The sequence below is a fragment of the Gekko japonicus genome, unplaced genomic scaffold (genome assembly GCF_001447785.1).
Source record: "Gekko japonicus isolate JY-2015 unplaced genomic scaffold, Gekko_japonicus_V1.1 scaffold531, whole genome shotgun sequence".
In the NCBI taxonomy this organism is placed as follows: domain Eukaryota; kingdom Metazoa; phylum Chordata; class Lepidosauria; order Squamata; family Gekkonidae; genus Gekko; species Gekko japonicus.
In genome coordinates, this window is record NW_015162494.1 from 109,863 (window position 1) to 123,026 (window position 13,164).

At 43.1% G+C, this 13,164-nt stretch overlaps 1 protein-coding gene across 2 annotated transcripts in view; it reads left to right on the forward strand.

The window, feature by feature from the left end:
• TMEM55A (transmembrane protein 55A) overlaps positions 1-13,164 on the forward strand; it is a 43,935-nt gene that overhangs the window by 619 nt on the left and 30,152 nt on the right. The gene's annotated exons all lie outside the window — the stretch shown is intronic.

The following is a 13,164-nucleotide window of genomic DNA, read 5'->3' on the forward strand; positions in this document are numbered from 1 at the left end:
GGGGGGGGGGGCGACCATTTGCTGTGCACATGTCTCTCGTGTCCTTGAAGGAAGGTTTGAGCTCCGAGGATTTAACTCTGCATTGCTTCTCATTTTTCCCCTCCCCCAATTCTGCTGAATCGGGGCTTTCTTGGAGGTGGGGGGGAGGCTTAGTCCCTCCGACGCCCTAACGAACACTTTTGGGGGCGTGTGAATCTCCTGTGTATTTCACGCAGCCACTTTCTCCTTGTTCTTAGTTTAAAAATCCATCTCGTGGTTGGGGAGGGATACAGGATTGGTTTGTACTGCACATGTTATGCAAAATTGACTGTAAAGTCTAACATTTCTGCTAGTGCTTACCAAGATATAGATGAAGGCAGGATCAGTTTCTAAATAAGACTTGACAAGGCTCAAGTTGACTTAAAGGGCTTGTCCTCGGACCTGAAAACACTCCTGTTCCTAGATGTCTGTTGGTTGATTCTGCTTAGAAGGCACTCTGTACGTGCTTGTGAAACTTCAGTTTATTAGTGTCTTATATGATCCAAACAGGTTTTGGTGTAAGGGCGATTGACCCTTTTCATTCTGGCTTTAGGTTCTTGCCCCTGTGAGTGATGCATCTGACTGCCATAGAAATCTAAATCTACTTTGCCTTTTGCTGAAACTCTGTTGTTGGTTATCAAAGTCAGTTTGGGTGGTGAAAGCCTAGGGCAGACTCCCTGTAGTATAGCAAAAGGAAGGTTTGAATGCCTAGTGCATTCTTAGGCCTCATAAACAGGCTGGGCCTGATATTTGCTGTGTTTTAGGCAGATCTCTCTGAGGTTCCAGAACAATGGGTAGTTCATGACAAGAAGGGTCTTGTTATTAGCAACTGCGTTTAGGCTCTGATTTGAACAGTTTTTTTTTTAATTTAATAAAGTGTTTTGAAACTGTCAAGGAGACTTGAAACAGCTGACTCATAATGTTCAATTAACATGTTAGGACTCAAAAATGTAATTTGCTGTTTCAGTTAGAAGTGGTGTTATATCTAGTGGTTAAACTAAATTGTGTTGAGGGAAGCAGAATGGATTGATTTTTTTTTAAAAGTCTGGTTTAAATCCTTGATTTGCATCAGTTGTTTTCACTGGTACTTTGCTAAAGAGTGAAACAGACTTATTGTTTTAGGTGAGAATGAGTAGCTGTCTTAACTCATAGTAGCAAAACAAAATTAAAGACCAATAGTACCTTACAGACCAACAAAGTTTTCCAGGGGATAAGCTTTCCTGAGTTTCATTATACTAATTAGTTAATCTAAGCACTAAATCATGTTCATCCTACAACAAAATAAAGCAGTTACACTACCTAGGTGGGCATACATCTTTCCAGTGTTGCTTTATGATAGATTCTGCTCAATTTCCTATATTCATCCATCTTTCCCAGATTCCTCCCCAGAAACACAAAGTAACTAAACAACTAAAACTCTTGTTCATTTAAGCCGATGAGTCTTTGTACATGTCTTTGTTTAGAGATAGCTCAGGGCACAGGACTTTCAAGAACAAGGACTGGTTGTTTATTTTGGTACGATGAAAGGGAAATGTCCAACAGAGTAAGTGCGTAACTGGAGAACGGAACAAGTAGCAAAGTTCAGGTTCTTAGTGTGAAAATGTGAGTGTACAAGATCAGAGAAGTCAGCAGAGTGGATGAGCATAATAAACAGGATGGTATCTGGAGGAGGCAAAGCCCAGCCTTTGGTGCTAGTCATGATGACCAATGCTCCCTCTAAGCTGTGGAGTCTGGTGAGCAAAAATTCTACTTTGTGAGCTACTGGCATTAAAGTTGTGAGCGAGTGATTTGGCTACTGTATAAATTAGTTTGCTCTGGAGCCATCCTTCCCGAGCGAAGACAAAAATCTATGAGCTGGAGGCTAAAAAGTTGTGAGCTAGCTCACACTAACTCAGCTTAAAGGGGACACTGGTCATGACTTGCCATCCCTTGACCCCGAGTATCAGGCCCATCATAAAAATATACAGCATGAGCAGTTGTGCTACATGTAATAATGTTTGACCTCTAAACAGTATTTTCCCATGGATCTTTATTTTCTTTAAAAGCAGACTTTTGACAGGGGATCACTAATTTGGTTTCGAGAGATTATATGTGCTTCTACATTTTCTATTCTGATTTAATTTTAATCAGCTTACTTAAAATAATAACAATTTACAATATGTATTTTTATTTAAATTTTTAGTTTATATTTTAAAATGTGAGGGGTGTTTACTTCTGCCTCTTCTCCCTGGTTCATATCTTCTTTCTGGCTGCCAACTCCATCTTGGGACATTTCTGGAAGTTTGGGGGTAGAGCCTGGTGACTGGGATTTAGTGACAGGAGGGACCTCAGTGGGGTAGAATGCCATAGCATCCATCCTCCAAAGCAGCTGTTTCCTCCAAAAGAACTGATCTATGATGTCTGTAGATCAGCTGTGATTCTGGGAGATGTTCAGGCTGCACCAGGAGGCTGGCAATGCTAATTCCTGTTGGCATGTGTTAGGATGCATAGAGAACCTGTGGACTGCAACAGTACTTCAGCTGAGGTAAATGACATTACCACACAACCTTCAACCAGTGAGGATGACCAAAAACACTTTAGGCCTTTAGTAAGAGATGGGTATGGAAAATAAATATTGGCTGTGCTATCCAGCAAAACTTAAATACTTTTAAATTCTTTTAATCTCAGTGAGGGAGAGTTGGACATATGCGTAAATCTTTCAGATTGAAATCTGTGTGATTTAAAAGTACTTAACTTTGGTTGGGTCAAATAATCAAAAAGGTAGCTGTATTATTTTACATTTTATATTATGGAAGCAACAAAACACTGACTTAATTTTAAGTTGAAAGTGCATAAAATTTAAACACACCAAGTATACACAAAGTGATTGAAGAGCATCTGTGAAATGAGATATCACCTCTACGATATGTTTGGTGTAGTGGTTAAGTGTGCGGACTCTAATCTGGGAGAACTGGGTTTGATTCCCCAGTCCTCCACATGCACTTGCTGATGTGACCTTGGGTCAGTCACAAGCTCTGGCACAGCTGTTCCTGAAAGAGCAGTTTGTGTCAGAGTTCTCTCAGCCCCACCCACCTCACAGGGTGTCTGTTGTGGGGAGGGGAAGGGAAAGGAGTTTGTAAGCCGCTCTGAGACTCCAAGTGAAGGTCGGGGTATAAATCCAATCTCTTCTTCTTTTCTCTTCTATGAGACAGTGATGACAGTCCCCGAGGGATAGTAGATTCTTTGTACACACAGCCATGCTGATCTAGCAGATTCATGTGTAATGAGTGTGCAGTGCACAGAAGGCCTTCCCAATTCATGTTAAAAGGAGAGATGAAGTTTTGCATGCATAGTTGAGTGAACATGTGGAGCTGCTCCGGCATGCAAGTAGGGAAACCTGAGCAAATGTGAATTCCTTAGAGGCAGTGAAGCTCTGCAAATTGACTTAGCTTTTGTATGTATAGTTGCACAACCATAGATAGGTATTATATCCAGATTGACAAGCTCTGGTTTGTGGTTTCCCTTCTAACCATTCTAAACCAGCTTCAAACCATGGTTTGCTGGTTTTGTTGTAATAGCAAGTTATGGTTTCTGTTAAGTTGGGAGTTGCCAGTTAACTATAAGTGTGCAAGGGAAGGGAAGAATGTACAGGCAAGTGGATTACTATTGTATCTGAACCATCCCTGTTGCTGGCCATGAGGTTTGTGAGTAAGCACAGATTTGATCCAAAGCCTGGCTCCTCCCAAGGCCAATGGTTCACCATCTAGACCACACTGGCTGGGGCTGTTTTCATGTTCTCCTGGTTTGATCAGGGCTTTTTTTGTAGAAAAAGTCCAGCAGGAACTCATTAGCATAATAGGCCACACCCAACAGCAGAAACTCATTAGCATATTAGGCCACAGCCTTGTCAGCACAGCTCATTAGCATATTAGGCCGCATTCCCATGTTACCAGAAGTGTGGTCATCCAGTCACGCCCACCTTTTGCTTCTTATTCTGTTGACCTTGTTTGTGGTCAAAACGGCCAGGGCTTTTTTTGTAGCAGGAACTCCTTTGCATGTTAGGCCACACACCCCTAATGTAGCCAATTCTAATGCGTTTCTGCTGTTGGGTGTGGCCTATTATGCTAATGAGTTCCTGCTGGGCGTGGCCAACTTGGGAGCCAGCCGGAACTCCATTCCTGTACGTTCCTGCCCAAAAATAGTCCTGGGTTTGATACTAGCTCTAGGACTGGAGTTGCTCTGCTTTCAGTTGCCTCATGTAACTCCTGCCTGAGGGCTTTATGTGTTAGCTGATTTTATGTGCAACTCTTAGTCTACATGTTTTTCCAACAGTCCTGAAAACAAAAGCTCTTTCCTTGCTAGACAGTAGCCTTTCTGTACATTCTGGTAATATTAAATTTTTGATTTACATTGCTAATTATGTACAAAATAGAAACTTTGAAATGTGTTATACTGAGCACAGATTTGTTTGGGTTTTTTGTTTTTACAAAAACTCAAAATAAAATAAATAAAGCTTTTAAAAATTTCCTCTCACCCATACTGAAGCACTGTGATCAAGGCTGCATTTTCTGAAGTCATTTCAAACTCCCTTATGGTGTGAATGTTTCTAGTGGCCTTGATTGCAGAAGCCTTCTCTTTGTGCACCCCAGTAAGGAGCTTGCTAATTACTCTAATGGATATGTGTTGGTGCTGGCATACAGACGCCAATCTGAGAGTTCAGTCAAGTATCCTTTTTCAAGTGCTGCTGTTAGTGTAATGGCATCTGCCTTGTCACAAGAAAGGACTTGTCCCCATGTGTGTTTTATGCAGACAGAGAGGCCACTAAAAATCATGTGTCTTCCTGCATCTAAGTATTCCTTTGTAAGTTGTGAGGTAAGATAATGAATAGGTAGGTGGCTGACTTTTAAGCAGTGGTACTCACTTCATGGGTCTCAGACAGCAATATTTGCAGTTACCATAATCCAAAACAGCCACATTTACTTCCATCCTTGGCGATGTTCCCTCTAAGCTGTAGAGCCTTGTGAGCAAAAATTCTACTTTGTGAGCTACTGGCATTAAGGTTGTGAGCGAGCAATTTGGTTACTGCATAAATTAGTTTGCACTGGAGCCATCCTTCTGGAGCTCGGACAAAAATGTGTGAGCTGGAGGCTAAAAAACTGTGAGCTAGCTCACACTAACTCAGCTTAGAGGGAACACTGATCCTTGGCATGAGGCCTGGACTTCAGTGAAGCTCACAGCTCACTTGTTCCTTTGGATGTACCTGTTTCAAAGTGAGAACTACCAGCTTACCAAGCAATGGTCCTGCCCACTTTCCTGAAACATGGGAGCAGGTGCCACACTGGGGAACAGTGCTCAAAAGAGCCACAAGTGCATGTCCAAGAGTCACATGTGGCTCCCATTGCTTTTTACTATTATAATTTATTTAATTTATACCCCGCCCTATCCCACAAGTTAGATATCCACAGCTGCAACAAGTGGCAGAGAATGGATACTGTACCTTCATGTTTCAGTACATTAGTAATTGATTTTAGAAATGACACAGCAATATCCAGCAAAGATACAAGAATTTACAGAGCATACAGGATTGTGAAGAACAGTTGAAATCCTACATGGAAAATTATTAAACATTTATAATGAGTGTATAAAAACAAAAAAGTGAAGTTTAATATTAAAGGAACTGTTAAATTATGAGGGTAGTATGAGATGATTTACTTCTGTGGAAGAGGTAATGCTACAGGGTATACAGGTCTCTAGGTAGCCTGCCAAGCAGTGGAGCTGATGCTTAGTTACAGTTGCCAAAGAGTGGTTTTCTCTCTAAAGTTTTCAGAGAGGGTCTCATTTGTATGGGACAGATGGATTCAGAATTCATCACTTCTGATTAGGGTGGGTAGCCCCACCTTCCAGCAGGAGTAGAGGATCCCCTGCCTCTTGTTTCTCACCACTGCTCCAAGAAGTTGTGGGAGATCATCAGGCTGATGGCATGACATCACTTTCAGGTTTTCCCTGAAAGGGACATCAGTTGGCTCTAGGAATCTCTGGTAGCTCATGGCTATACCATAGAGCTCCTGTCATTTCCTAGAGAGGTGTGATGTCACTGCTTGGTTTTCTTTGAAGTGACGCAATGTTTTCTCCAATGGCTGCTCTATATCCATGCCCCCAGGTAAGAACATAAGAGAAGCTTATCAGGCCAATGGCCCATCCAGTCCAATGCTCTGTCACACAGTGGCCAAAAACACCAGGTGCCATCAGAAGGTCCAGCAGTGGGGCCAGGACACTAGAAGCCCTCCCACTGTTGCCCCCCCCAAGCACCAAGAAAACAGTGCATCACTTGCCCCAGACCGAGAGTTCCTATCTATACCTTCCCTTTTATCAACCTCATTGAGACTAGCTTTCCACCGCTTAAAGGAATCCTTCTTACCTTTTACAACTTCCATTACTTTGTTAACCATGCAGGCTTTTTTCTATACCAATTTGTGCCTTTTTTAACCTGCAGTATATATATATTTTTGAGCTTCTAGGATTTTAGTTTTAAATAGTCTCCAAGCTTCCCCAATATTTTTGACCCTTTCTACTTTTCCTTTCAGTTTCCTCCTTGCATGTCCCCTCATATCAGAGAAGTTACCCCTTTTAAAGTTAAAAGTGGTGGTGTCAGTCTTTTTGGGCAACTCCCTATTTATACAAATGTTGAATTCAATAACATTATGATCACTGTTCCCAAGCAGTGTAATCACTTTTACATGTCTCTCCAGGTCTTGGGCGTTACTTAGGACCAAATCCAGGATCGCCTCTCCCCTGGTAGGTTCTGTGACCATCTGTTCCATAGCACAGTCATTCAGAATGTCTACAGACTCAATCTCTTTTTCCCGATTTGAACACATGTTGACCCAATCAATGTGTGGGTAGTTAAAATCACCTATTACGAGTACGACACAGTTACTTCGTCTAGCTGCTTTGGCTGGTTGCCAGGCAAGGCAGCCCTTACTTCTGATGGGTCAAATTTATGATTGGTCTGTTAGTGGATGATCTGAGCTCCTTCGCTGGCATTTAGCTTAGAACAATGGGATGAGGGCCTGATAAACAGTGAGCTTTAGTTAGCTGAAAGTTCTGGTGGGAGAGAATATAAAGGCCAGCCTAAGCCTAGTCAGCCAGGGCAAGTTGGTGAGTCACTGAAAGGAGGGCGGGATATAAATCAAATAAATAAATAAAATATGAATGGGAAGTTCCAGTGGTTCCTGGGGAAGGCAACGGAAGGAACTGAAAGATAGCAGAGGAAGAACTATCTGAACTAAGAAGGCTGTGATCTGGAACTGGAGCCTGAGAGGGTCAGTTCAGAAATAGGTGGATTCTTTCAGGTGCAACACCTTGATGATCTTATTCCAGTGTCTTCCGTGAGCAGTCCTGTCCCAGAAAAGTCACTGGCTCCATACAGGTGCCAGTGCCTTCAAGATACAGAGCAAGTCAAGGAAGAGCCTGACCAAAAGGAAGACTTCAGAGCAACACACGCAAAGCTCTGTGAGTGTTAGCTTGGGGGTAAAGGATAAAGAATGGGTAAATGGCTATTGGAAGTTTAGACAGGAAAACTAAGCAAAGGGTTGACCATCTCCCTTGGTTACCTTAATGTTAAAGGAAATAATCAGGTATACCTTGGTAACACATTTTCTGTTACATGTTCATCTCATCCTTTTAAAACATTCAGTATTTTAGTAAGCATTTCCATATTTAGATCTTCTCTACATTAGTCTCAGTGTCTATCTTGGAACTAATAGTTATTACCCTACTACTATTTACCGAGCTACCAGTTATGAGTAAAAAAGGGTACTTTCAGTAGTAAAGGGTGGCACCTGTTACTGCTAACCTTTATGTATGTATGGGAAAATTGCAAGCTATGTGATTTCCTATGGTTGTCAGTCAATTTATTTTCGATGGATCCAACAGCTTTTAGATTATCTGGCTTAATTCTGACACTGGGGAAGATGAAATTTTTTCAAAGTTTGGGCTCAATACTTAGACCTTATACAAAGAAGCCAAAGAATTCTTCCATGTGCTTTTTTGCAGTGCAGATTTTAAAATAAATAGGTTGTTTTGGTACTTGTTAATTTGATGCAGCATCAGCATTTGTTTGTTTAGAAGGGCAGGGAATTCACAGTCCCATTCCTTGTGCTGTAACCATATCCTCTTGGCCATTGTTTTTTTGTTGTTGGTCAGTTGCACAGTTGAGTCCGACTCTTCACGACCCCATGGACCACATCATGCCAGGCCCTCCCGTCTTCCGTCGTGCTCTGAAGTTTGGTTAATTTCATGTTCATTGCATCAATAACACTGTCTAACCATCTCATCTTTTGCTGTCCCCTCCTTCTTTGACCTTCAATCTTTCCCAGCATCAGGGTCTTCTCCAGTGAGTGCTCCCTTCTCACTTGGTGGCCAAAGTATTTGAGCTTCAGATTCAGTATCTGGACTTCCAGGGAAATGCTAGTGTTGATATCTTTTAGGATTGACTGATATGATCTCCTTGCAGTCCAAGAGACTCTCAAGATTCTTCTCCAGCACCATAATTCAAAAGAATCTATTCTTCGGCGCTCGGCCTTCCTTATAGTCCAACTCTCACAGCCATACATGACTACTGGGAATACCATTGCTTTGACCATACGAACTTTTGTCAGATTTAAACTGACAAAGTTGGGAAAACCACTAGACCATTCAGGTTTGACCTAGATCACATCCCTGATGAATATACAATGGAGGTGAAGAATAGGTTTGACTAGATTTGGCCATTGTAGTCACATTCAAATATGTGGTTACTTCAGTTTCATTAAAAATACATGGTTGTGTTCTTGAAGCTGGAGGTCCTTGGGATGCTTTCCCCCTTCTTCTTACTAACCTAGAGGAAGATGAGACATGGAGAAACTATTATCTATGGCTGCAGAACTTGCTGTCTGTCTGCTTTGGGGACCAAGCATCAAGGTGCTATCCAACCCTCTCTCATTCATATCTCGGTGCTAAAGAGAAAAGGATTAGAAGACTGGTATCCTCTTTAAAGAATAGTCATGACCTAACTTTGTTCTGCTTCTCTGTGTAAACCTTGCAGAACCTGGCCTGCATCTCCCCTTCTCAGAATGCTTCAGACCATCATTTTGTTGTTGTTCAGTCGCACAGTCGAGTCCGACTCTTCGCAACCCCATGAATCAGCTCCCGCCAGGCCTTCCGGTCTTCCGCTGTCCTCTGAAGTGTGCTCAATTTCATGTTCGTTGCATCTATGACACTAACCATCTCATCCTTTGCCGTCCCCGTCTTCTTTGACCTTCAATCTTTCCCAGCATCAGGGTCTTCTCCAGTGAGTGCTCCCTTCTCATTTGGTGGCCAAAGTATTTGAGCTTCAGTTTCATTATCTGGCCTTCCAGGGAGCAGTCAGGGTTGATTTCTTTTAGGATTGACTGATTTGTTCTTCTTGCAGTCCAAGGGACTCTCAAGAGTCTTCTCCAGCACCATAGTTCAAAAGAATCTATTCTTCGGCGCTCGGCCTTCCTTATAGTCCAAACCTCGCAGCCAAACATGACTACTGGGAATACCATTGCTTTGACCATGCGGACTTTTGTTGGCAGGGTGATGTCTTTACTTTTTATCATGCTGTTTAGATTCGCCATCGCTGTTAGAACCGGATATGGAACAACTGATTGGTTTAGCATAGGAAAAGGAGTACGACAAGGATGTATATTGCCGCCTTGCTTATTTAATATATATGCAGAGTACATCATGCGAAATGCTGGCCTAGATGAATCACAAGAGGGAATTAAGATTGCTGGGGAAAAGATCAACAACCTCAGATATGCAGACGATACCACTCTAATGGCAGAAAGTGAAGAGGACCTAAAGAGCCTCTTGCTCAGGGTAAAAGAGGAAAGCGCAAAAGTGGCATAAGAGAATATATTTACTTGATTGTAGGAAGCACAGCACAGTTTGGGGTGTCCCTGTAAGACCTCAATGAAAATGATCCTGCTTGGATGGTAACAGCATGTGCTAAAAAATGTGCTGTTAATTGAAGTATGACACATCTTCCCAAATAACCAGGACAAAAATACTAGTTTGCCTATTTTAATGTGAAAGCAGCCAGGTTCCTCATGCTTCAATGAATGCTGGCTGTGAATTTTTGCTGCTTAGCCCAAGGCCAGCTATTCAAATATAAATATAGAGATAAGGCAAACTGTCCTTTGTTAAAAGTTCAGTGTTTTTTAACCGCTCAGGCACAATCCTACACATGGGACTGCACTGAAGGCATAACAAGAGATGATTGCTCAGGGTTCTCAGTTTTTAATCTGCTTACATCTTGTTGTTAAGAAGAGGGCAGTGTTTTCATCACATAGTGGTAGAGCCTGCATTTGCAGGCAATTGGTACAATTAAACAGAACTAAATGGTGCTGCTTATTTTTTTCGGTTTTCCAAAGTAATCTTGAGTTTAAACTCAAGCTGGCATTCAGATATGGGAGGAGAGGGTGGAGAAACTACAATGAGAATGCCCAACCTTTTTGAGCCTGTGGACATTTTTTGGATTTTGAGAACAGGTGGTTCTCATAAAATGGTTGTCAAGATGGGGTTGTGGCATGGCCAACCACAGAATGGCTGGCATGGGTTAGGACCACTCATAAAATGCTGGGAGTTTCCAATCAAAGCATCTTCCTTTGAATGAGGGAGCTGTTTCCAAATGAAAATTTCCTGCAGACACTAATGTGGGACCTGGTGGATTCTTCTGAATCATCTCCTCTTTTGAGGCAGACTAAAGCCAGGAGTGACTCTTTGCTTGGGGGAAAAGGAAGTGGATGCCAAGAGCCAGTGTGTGTAATGGTTAGAGAGTTGGGCTAGGATCTGGGAGACCCAAGTTTGAATCCCTGCTCTGTTGTGGAAGCTTGCTGGGTGACCTTGGGCAGCCACACACTCTCAGCCTAATCTACCTCACAGGGTTGCTGTAAAGATAAAATGGAAGAGAAGAGAATGATGTAAGTTGCTTTGAGTCCTCCCTCGGGGGAAAACCACAGTATAAATGAAGTAAATAAATATGTTCCATATCCAGGCAGTGAGGTGGCAGCACTACCCTGCAAGCAAATCTTTGCTATTCTTTTTCTGTCACAAAGTGGGGGTTACATTTCCTATGCCCATGCCACCGGATGGCTAAGCTAGACAAAACACTGGAGATCTATGATTGGGTGGCCTGCCTTTCTCTTCTATAAACAATAACCATTGGGAGGATTTGGGAAGGTATCCCAGCACTGGACAAAGAGGGGGCTAAAACGCATACACACTGTTTCCCTTTGGAGGCAAATTATAATTTTGGCACTACTGTTTGTAGAGAGTGTTGGGTAATGGGCTTAGGGGAGGAAAAGGTTATCCCATTCCTAACCAGCACTGTGGCTCCAATCCAAATACCACCTACCCACAGTTTAGTTGAATCTAGGCTACATGGCAGAGGAGGTTCTGTTTGACCTAATTAGTTTTCTCTCTTATTTTGAAGGAACAGGTGATTGGCACTGAGAAATAGCTATAAATCTTTATAAACAGTCGTGCCAAGAGCATGAATCAAACTTATTATCCCAAGGGTGCTGGAAGTCCTTGAAGCTTGTAAAACTGAAGCTTACTGGAAATGGCTAGAAGGCAGGAATAAAAGTCCTATTTCTATTAACTTTTATCGCTGCCTGTAGATTGTCAAATAATATATCTACCCTACCTATCATGCACTTCAGGCCATTGGCAAATCTCGGTTTATATTGTTTGAAAAGATGTTAAGTTTTATAAAGATTGGCAGGATCATTTGCTTACCCAATAGTATACGTTCCTCTTTGTACCTCCCAATAAGTTCTTCTGAGATGCTGCTAACTTGACAATGGAGCCTTTCCAAATGCATATTTTACTATGACAATTAATATCCCCAAATTCGTTTTAAGCTTGAACTGGCCTTTTTACCCAACTGAGAATCTGCCTTGCTTGGCTGAGCTAATGATCTTCAGTGTCACTCGAAAGTGGCCAGGGTTTTTCATGAAGTGAGAAAACACGGGAGTAAGTGAAGAACACCCAGCATAACACATGCTCTGCCAAAACCTTTTGGAGGAGCCAGGGCCAGACCCTTGCTCTCCACAACCAATCTTTCCTTCACAGCACCACAGAGCCTGCAGTCATCTTTCTGCTCATCCCAGAAATTTGCCAGCTTAAGCAAAAGGGTTCTGTTGGGTCTCCTGTTGGTTCTGTGGAGGTGTCTCTGGGGACAGTGTTGCTGTTGCCTCTCTGCACAAGCTAGGAACCATTTGACCCAAGCAGAAGGCCTCCAGTTAGTCGGTCTCAGGTTAATGGAGTTAACATCAAAAAACAGCCAGCAGCAGTTTTTCCTCGGCTCAAGCTTTAGAGCAGGAGTGTTAAATATGCAGGCCATGGGCCAGACCCAACCCATCCAATGCTGTATCTAGCCCATGAGCAACTGGTATGAGGGAGGGAACAGGAAGCTGCTCACGGGGTGCAAACGGGCATAGCCTCTTCGATCGTGGCTTCAGCATGGCAGAACAGCCTTGTCTGCAGCAGTCAAGTAGGGGGTTGTCGCAACCACATTCATGCCAGCTCCGGGTTCCAAGGCGAGGTTGCAAGGCTCTCCACTCGGCCTGCAGCTCCAGGGATGCTGTCCCAGATGGCTGCGGGGTTTGGCGTTTGCATGTGTATGTGTGTGGGTTTGCAGTTGACCCTCTGCTGGGACCTGCTGGCAGCCAGTGCTGCTGCCACATTCGCACCCCTCCATGCAGCGGCTGTGCTTCAGCGGGGGGGGGGGAGGATTCTTTGGCAGTTTTGTCCGCAAGTTGGGGGCCTGGTCCTGCTGCCAAGCATGTGAGTCAGTGGTTGGGCCTTCCTCCCCCCTGGACCAACCAGCAGCCATAGGTAGCTGCTGTCTCATGGGGGGGCAGTGCCGATGATTTCCAGTTATACTGGTCGCTAGGCAGCCTGAGGACACACTAACTCAGAGCTTACCAGCTGCTGACTTTTATAAAGTTTATATCTCTGGTATCTGACATTACATTTTATAGCATACACGAGGCAGCCCAACAAAGTGACATTTATGTCAGATCCAGTCCTCCTAACAAATGAGTTTGACACCTCTGCTTTAGAGCTTTGGCAGATCTTTGTTAGGAAAGGAAAGAG